This window comes from Pinus tabuliformis, chromosome 2_2, assembly GCF_031772625.1.
Source record: "Pinus tabuliformis cultivar Carrire ecotype Pingquan chromosome 2_2, CPIR1, whole genome shotgun sequence".
Taxonomy (NCBI): Eukaryota; Viridiplantae; Streptophyta; class Pinopsida; order Pinales; family Pinaceae; genus Pinus; species Pinus tabuliformis.
In genome coordinates, this window is record NC_142300.1 from 861,153,762 (window position 1) to 861,162,805 (window position 9,044).

The 9,044-nt window shown below is 34.6% G+C and overlaps 1 pseudogene; it reads right to left on the reverse strand.

Moving 5' to 3' along the window:
- Nucleotides 1-403: 403 nt before the first annotated feature.
- LOC149195707 (uncharacterized protein At1g01500-like) lies at nucleotides 404-1,173 on the reverse strand (annotated as a pseudogene).
- Between the last annotated feature and the right edge of the window lie 7,871 nt (nucleotides 1,174-9,044).

Here is a 9,044-nt window from a genome sequence, read left to right on the forward strand (position 1 = left end):
TATAACACTTGAATGAAACACAAAATCGTAAGACCACAAGCACCCTGAACAAAGGAATTTCGCAAGAAGAAGGAAGAACATACCTCAAATACTAGCTTCTAACCCAATAAACCTAGATTGACACAATCCAACCAATTTAACCTGTAAAATCTCCCAAAAAACAACCCCAAAATAGAAAAAATGGATAACTATGACCAAAGTGCAATTATGAGCGAAAAATAGAAAACATGTATGGAGAAAGAAAATGTCAACACATTCCAGATAGGATATAGTTCAATAGTAATCAACAGGAGATGAGGCTGGGAACAAGTGTTCACAATTATAATTTCCCATCGGACCTGTGATCTAAGCATAAGGAAGTTCATATTATGTAAAGTGAAAAAACCCCAACACAAAAACATACCTAATGTGAATGTGAATAGTGGCCACTCAAAACGATGGTCTTAATCCTTGCTTTCTCTATCTCATCTTCATCCTTGGGAATAACATCCAAAGTCCCCCACCTATGCTGATTCCATCATGAGACACGCATCATGATCTTTGTCAAAATAAGTGGCGAGCCACCATAGCATCCTACCACATAAACCTCCAGAGAAGTAGGTCCCAATGAGAAATTATGTTGTTTCTTACCCAGTTTTCCAAAAGGGCAATCGCCCGGTCCTATGTCCGAGTAGCAATCCATGCTCCATAATTCCTTAACACCCGAATGATTAGACCCCTATTCTAGCATCCCTAGAGCACTGCAGAGTAGCAAGGTTTCTTCATAATAAAACACCTCGAAATTTAAAGTCTCAATGGTTAAAGCATTGTCCATGCTCAGATAAGTGGCCTCGATCGATTCCTTGTTGACCCTGTCCCTGTGTAGGGTTAGGGACACTCATTCCACTAGTGAGATCTTGGTTCCATTAATCTCCAGTGTGACACCCATGGTCCTGTGGTGGTACTGCAAGGTAACTGACTATGGGGATCCTTCCAGAGGGAATGAACTCACTCATAAATGGAAGAGACAAACCTTGAACCATCCTAAGGGCCGCAATGGGGGCACAATAGGCTTCCTCTTTAGAAGTGCACCGACCCTTAGAACCACGCGTTGACTCTGGCCATGGGCAACCTTATTCTTGTCCTCATGTGCATGCCCAGATAGCCCTCATGTTAATGATGAATCCAGACCATTGTTCAACTTAGGCTAAATCTCACACTGCAAACATGATATTCTATGGAACTCTAATTAGTCAAGCGGGAAAGGGCCTACGAGCCATTTTTAATTTAAAATAATTAAAAGGTAAATAGTTGAGACAATTTGATCATTTTAAGACGAAATGGTAATTTTTTCTTAAATGTCTTAAAAACCACCTTGGTATAGTAGTGAGTGGCATATTTGTCAAAAAGAGGATAGAATAAGAAATATGGAAGTTCCTCGCAGTTTAAAGGTGCCCAATTTATAAATTATTAATGAGGAATTGCATGTCGTTGTCTAGTATAAGGCTTGTATCTTTCTTAATTTGTTCAATCTCACAACATCTTAGGAATATTATCCAAGTAAGGAAGTTGTATATGGTGGATGGAAGTTTGAGGGTTTTTTCGAGGAGACACAATTTTACTAATTTGTTGTTGAGGAGACACAATTTTACTAATTTGTTGGTACAAACTGGGTGCATGAGTTTTTTTTCTTGCTTTATAATATGCTCATAGTAAATGCCTACAATGTTGGTCCAAGAAAACAATGAATTCATCTTCTCTATGTCATTTCCATTGTTTTAAATACGGTTTATGTTCTTGTGGGAATTACTATTTATGGACAGAAAATAATAGTAAATCTATATTTTCATACAGTCAGTTTTGTGATCCTAGTGGTAGACAGTGAGATACAAATGAATAATGATGAAATGTTATATCAAATATATCATTGATTACTTGAGCTAATAACACCATTCTCTAAAAGTTGATGGTCAACCATGTTGCATGGGTACATTTGGGTGTAGTTATGGGAATGTTGCACACTCTATAAATCATAGTTATTGCAAAGCTAGTAAGTTACCAAATATTAGTAGAGAGAATGGATTCCCAATACAAAAATTGGCATGTATGCAAGTCAAGATATTGGTGTTTGGAAAGAAATTGGCTTGTGATTATTGTTAGAAGCTACTACTTGGCAAGGGATGCATGTGTAACTATGGGGCTAGTAATTGTTGTGAAAGGTTGTATAAGGTGGTGAGTTAGTAGTTACAGGTCTATTTAGTGTAGGTGTAAATGAACAATAGTGGTGGCTAGTTCAACTATCTAAATAATTATTCATGCATATCCATTAACTTGTTTGGACTCATGCAAAGTGGAAACAACATATATATGCAACAATGAAGGGGTATATCTGATCTAAAATAGATCCACATGATACCATTAAATTGTTATGCAACGTTCTAGAGGATGCACAACATATATTAACAAAAAATCTCAAAGAGATGTGGTTTCATAGAATATGATGATTGCGACATTTCTAGTGTTCTTCGAGTACGTGCAATGTTTGGGTCGTTAGATGTTCACATTCCACACCAACGCATAGAGGATTAGGTGTCCAAAATTACCCCCTTTAATCTGAAGGGTTATGTATGAGTCCAAGAAGAGAGCTATAATACATTATGTGCGAAAAGGTGAATGGAAACACTAGGCTAAATGTTCTCTCTGAAATGTTGGTATAAGGGGGTGGTTTAAGGATGACCACCAACATTGGAACACTTAGTGCAATTCTCGGAACTCTTCCAAAGCTAGCAAGAAGATGAAGTCTTTTGCTAGAGGAAGTGTCCCTAATGATTTGGAGAGGGAGACCTTCAACCTGAAATAGGGAAGTTTACAACCTGTGGTGGTTTAAGGATGACCACCAACTCTGTCATGCTTAATGAAATTCCTGGAACTCTTCCAAAACTGGCAAGAAACTGAATTCTTTTCCTAGAGGAAATGTCCCCAATTCATTGAAGAGATGTCTCAACCCCGCATAGATGGTTTAAGGTTGATCATCAACCGAAGGCATGCTCAGTCGCAACTCTGTCTCTAGCTACAACTTTGAATCTGGTATGGCAAGTTGTGGCTCAGGCTCGCTTGATGTGGCTTTGAAGCTTGTAGATGACCATCACTTCCCCCCTGTCAAATATAAGGTGAGATGATGAAGAAAACTCAGCTACAAGACTGTTCAATACTGTAGAACAAGTTCTGACATATGACTGAAACATCTTCTTGGTTGTTGATGCCCATTGCCAAGAAGCGATCCATCCAAGATGCATCTTTGTTCTTGCATAAAGCTTGTTTTTGAAGCATATGTTTGAAGAATGAGTGGTTTTATGATAGTGCTCACATGGATGAATATCAAAACAATTATCTTTCATATGGCCAACTCGATCAGAGTGTTGGCATTTAACAACTTTTTGCTATGAATGTGGAGGAGTGGAATTTGGAACAAGTGAAGGTGAACTGTCATGAAGGAATCCAACACTCTGAAACTGGATGGGATTTGAGTAATATGGAATATGAAATGACACATCCTTGTCATATCCAAGACCAATTATGTGCTTGTTATGGACAAGCCCTTGCCAAGGTCTGATGACTGGCTTCGAAAGTGCAGATTGAATTTATGCTTTTGCATGCAAATTTGCTCCTGAAATGGATACTACATCTTCCATTTCTTGTTTCTGATGGGTGTCATGATGCTTATGTTGTTGTAATTCATCTTGTTGAAGCTGGGATTCAAGCTGAAAAAAACCAATCTTTTCCTTTGCATTCTGCAAACATGTTTTAATCTCACACAGAGTGTTTTGTTGATTTTCACCATCTCATCAACAGTTAAATGAGTGAAAATATTTAATAACTCTAACACATCACCAATCAGAACCATTTAGAAAAGAAGTATTAGTTGACAATCACAACGATTACAAAGATTTTCCAATCTCCACTGCAATCATAACTTTACTCTCTATGTAGCATAAAATATATATTTATGATACTTGTGTAATAGGCAATAAACTAATCTAATTAAATCTTAATACACATACCAATTAAAAGTTGTGTATGCTAGTGCCTGCAACTTCACAATGCAAAGAAGGGATATTTAACCATAGGTTGCAAGAGATTTAAGACTGTTCAACACTCTAACTTACCAATTCAACACAAATTGTTCACTTCCAGATCTATTTGCTACTGTTTCTTATTCAGTGTTTTGTTGTTATTGCAAGTCTTGTACCAAGAATTACTCCAACAATGAAGTTTGTATTGTTCACTAACATTTTGATATATTTTTTTCCACAAACATAGCGGCTGCTTCACTTGGGGCACCCTATTACGATGCTTCTACCTTTACCACAAATTTGTCCAACTAAACAGAAAATACTTTGGTGCTACTGTAATGAATTCAGCAAAAATACATACAACCAACAACAATCAAAACAATATAGCTAGATCTGGCCACGGAGAGGGATTCAACCTTTTAACAATTACACTGGAGTTAACCCATCCATCAAGAACTAAACACACTATTTGCATTTTCCACAAGCATCCACTGCTGCACGAATTATTAAATTTTAAAGCATTGAGAAAAGGCAGAGACCGAACTAAAAGAATTGCCGAGCTGTATTGGGGACCTGAGAAAATTGGAAGTCCTGGAAATAGGTAACAATTCCTTGGAAGATTTTCCACCGTCGCTCGGATACCTTCAAAGCTTAAAGATTTTCTCAATCAGTGATTCACCCAAATTCAAATGTTCTGTTCTTTGGGACAATGGAATCAGTTGACACAATTGAAGTTCGAGAGATGTGGTATAGAATTCTTATCACAACCCCGGTAAAGTATTTTCAACTACTATATAGAGAGTGATGAAGCACTTCATATGAACAGCTCGAGAATATCTTATGGTAAAACGGATTTCCTAGAAATTCTTGAAGCACATTTCATACATTTAATTTAATTGATTACTGGGTTTTGCCAAAAAGGACTAGAAAATAAAAACCTCAAATGAAGTGCACAAGTGCTCCTATTTGAGCAAGGTCAACTCATTCCTGACAAAACTTGCCAATCTCGCGATATGATACAAGGAGCTCAATGCAACCCCAAAAGTCTCCATTTCTTTAAGAAATTCAAAATACAGAGGATGGAGTGGCAGTCATCTATGCTAAGTGTCAATATAAAAGAAATGAATGTGAATTCTAAGGAACCATGAAGGAGGAGCAACGTCAAATCCTTGAATAGAAAAGTGGGGCACTGGAAATGAGTTAAACAACAGCCACACCATATACTAGAGTCTTCAACGAACATTACAAGGATGACCAACGCAAAGAGCAGTCAACACATAGTCATCCAGTTGTCTAATGAACGGATGGACTTCAAAACACATAGAAATGAAACATTTGTTTTCCAATACCAGCGCATACCCAGTTAATTGTTATCTGTATTCTCCATACATTGCACAAAACAACATATTCCAATGCATACAATGATAGTTACACAAGCCGAGGACGTCGAGACATTATTAGAATTTTGTCATTTTATTTAAAACCAATACATCAGCTCGAATAAGTACTGGTAGCATAGACTGCTCACTTCAATATACACCATACATTATCACAGAGACGTTTTGTATTCCTAGAATTGAGTTATTATGATGGAGGCATGCAAACTTATTTCAAACATAGTTTTTCTCTGTTTCAAGCTTGTGTAAAAATGAAACCACTCCCAAGCATAGTTTTCACATGTTTCAAGCTTGTGAAAAAATAAAACCATATTCAATTATTCTCAAGCATAGATTTCAAATGTTTCAAGCTTGTGTAAAAATGAATCCATTTTCATCCTACCTCCCGTGATTTCCATTTTTATCAGACTGATTCTGCAATATAAGCCTTGGTTTTCTCATTCCATCGTCACCATATGCTTGGTTAATCATATGCTTTCACTTGGTTGTTTTACCCTTTTGTGAGGAACGAACACAATGAGTGGTCTTATTAACCAGACTCTTGACCTCTACATTTTTTTAGCAGTTCCATCATGATCAGAACTATTTTCTACCCTTTATACCACTCGTTCTTCTAGGAGGATTCATCTTTCATCTCTTTTCAAACTCCCTAAACATGAAAAGATTGTCGAGCACTTATCTTTTCGAACTTGTTAAAGTAAATGAAAATACGTTTGCTGAGTATAAGTTTAACCCTTTTCCATACTGTGATAGACTATTTATGAAAAATGAATACCTTAGTCGAACATGGATAAAAGGTTCTCCTAAGTATCATTTTTTGCCTTTTCGAACTCAAGAGATAATTTTACGAAAATGAACCTTTGGAGATTTATTTTTCGCCTTTTTTCAAACTCTCTGAACATGAAAAATGAGTTGAGTTACACCTTTATTGGATTGGCACAAGCATTAAACAATGTTGGATTCATTGAATGTGACGAGACTGAACCACTCCTTCTCGGGATTTGTTAAATATAATCAAAAGGATTCATCTTAAGGATGAACTTATAGATCAAGCATATGTTATCCTCCTCAAGCTTGTCAAAAATAAAGAGTTACTGACCATAAATGGTTGGGGAAATTGGAAAAAAAGGGTACTTCACTTATTAATAGCAGTGAATCACTCTTCAGCATGACACTCTTTCACCTAATCTTTGTGATTGCTGAGTTTCAAAATCCACCTGCCTCTTTGTATAACATGTATAGGGTCATGTATGTATTTTTTTAACAGAGATATGTGAAACACATTGTGCATGTGTATATGACTGGGTAGGGAAAATTTATAAGCCATCAAACCAATCAAAGCAAGGATCTAGAACGAGCCACAAAAATGAGGGGTTAACTTAGGGAAACTACACCACCTCACGGTAATTCTGTTGGGATTCACCCTTGCGAAAACATGTTCTCCTACTTGAAATTCCTAATACGATCTTTGTTGGTCAGTATAACTTTTCTGGTGGTCCTAAGCAACTTTTAAGTTAAACCGAACCGCTTTTCACTATAGCTTCCATTTACTTGAGCATGTCAAGCCCTAACATTAGCTTATCTTCGGGGTTGTTCCAATTAATAGGTGTCCTACACCTCCGGCCATATAACACCTCAAATTGGTTCATCTTCAGAGAAGCGTGATAACTGTTGTTATATGTGAATTACACTAAGAGAAGATACTCTTCCCACTTCATGGGTTGCTGCATCGCATACATCTTAAGCATGTCTTACAACACTTAATTTACTCATTCATTTTTCACGTCCATTTGAGGATGGTAAGTGGTACTAAACTATACTTGAGTGCCCAAACTAGTGAAAAGAGCCTTCCAAAAAGTGAAGGTGAACTTTACATCCCTATCTGAAATTACCTTTCTAGGTATTCCATTTAGTTTGAAAATTTCATTCATAACAATATCAACAACTTGCACAACCTTTTATATGTTCACTGTACTGAAATAAAATGATCATTTTTTCTTAGTTTATCCACTACCACCATTATCAAGTCATTTTGTTTCTTCGTTTTTGGTAATCCTGTGATAAAGTATAGTGTCACTATTTCCCATTTCCATTTAGTGATAAGCAGGGGGTGGAGTATATCGGCGGGATGTTCGTGCTCTGCCTTCACCTGTTGACATTCCAAGCACTGCGATAGGTACTAGGCTATCTCCTTTTTCATACCCAACCAGAAGTAGTCCTTTCTTACAATTGTGACCATTTTTTGGTATCCTCGATGCACTACATATGGGTTTCTATGATATTCATCAAGAATAGATCACTTTACAGCTTGCTGATTAGGTGCAAAATTTTGGTTTTTATAGGTTAGAAAGCTTTAATTATTAATGTCCCATCTTTAAAAATTAGAAATTCAAATTTAAATGGAATAGATTTATGTACACCTTCATAAAGTGAAGATAAAATTATGTAAATATTCATAAAATAGTCAATTTTTAAGTGATGCATATTTTTTTCTCACAAATAAAAAAATTATATTCATTATTTGGTGTTTAATTTAGCCTTGACTTTAAAATTAAATTATTATTATATTAGTTATTAGAATTATAAGTTAAATTATTTTTATATTAATTATTAAATAGAAATTTATTTGGTATTTAATTTAGCCTTGAATTTAGAATTAAATTATTATTATTATATTAATCATTAAAATTATAAGTTAAATTATTATTATATTATCTATTAGAATAGTAAATTAATTTCTATGATTTAACCTTTTAATATTATTATAATTATCTTATCATCGTGACTTATTTTAATTAATTTTGTCACTATATTATATATAATTATAATTATATTTTTTAATTTATAAATTAAAAAATAATATATATAGTAATTTTAAAATATTATTATGATGATCTATTTTTACTTATAAAAAAATGTCAAATTATTAAATAATTATTATTATAAACAAAATTATTTATTTTATTAAAACCTATATTCGTTAAAAGAATAATCTTCCCAACGTCATGGCCGATAGTTTCGCTTTTGTTTTTAATATTTCCCGATAACTTCACAACGTCACTCATACGAAAATATATTTCTTCGACAAATATTTTAATGAGAGAATAGACGATGCATGGTTTCTACAAGTATGTGCTTATCTTCGTAAAGTCGCAACGTCATTGCCACGGTTTCTCTTTTGTTTTCAACAATTTCTAGATAACCTCACAGCGTCACGGGAGAGAAAAAAGATTCCCTCCAAACGTACTTTAATGAGAATATGGATAATGCATAGATTCTAGAGTTACAAATATATATTTTAAATGTTTTAAATGGCATAGTTCACTAATAGTTTATAGTTTAAATTGTTATATTTTTATTAACTTTGGTAGGATTATATTTAAATTTTTATTAACTTTAGTAGGATTATATTTATATTATGTTTAATATATCATTTTTATTAAATGGGGAATTGAATTAGTGACTTCACAATAGAGGAGCGTCGTTTTAACAAAGCAAGCATTCGATCCTTTATTCAAGACTTTATGGACAATTTAAATTATTATTTTGGAAACATAGCTTCATTAATAGTTTACATTGTTATTTTGATTAGAGT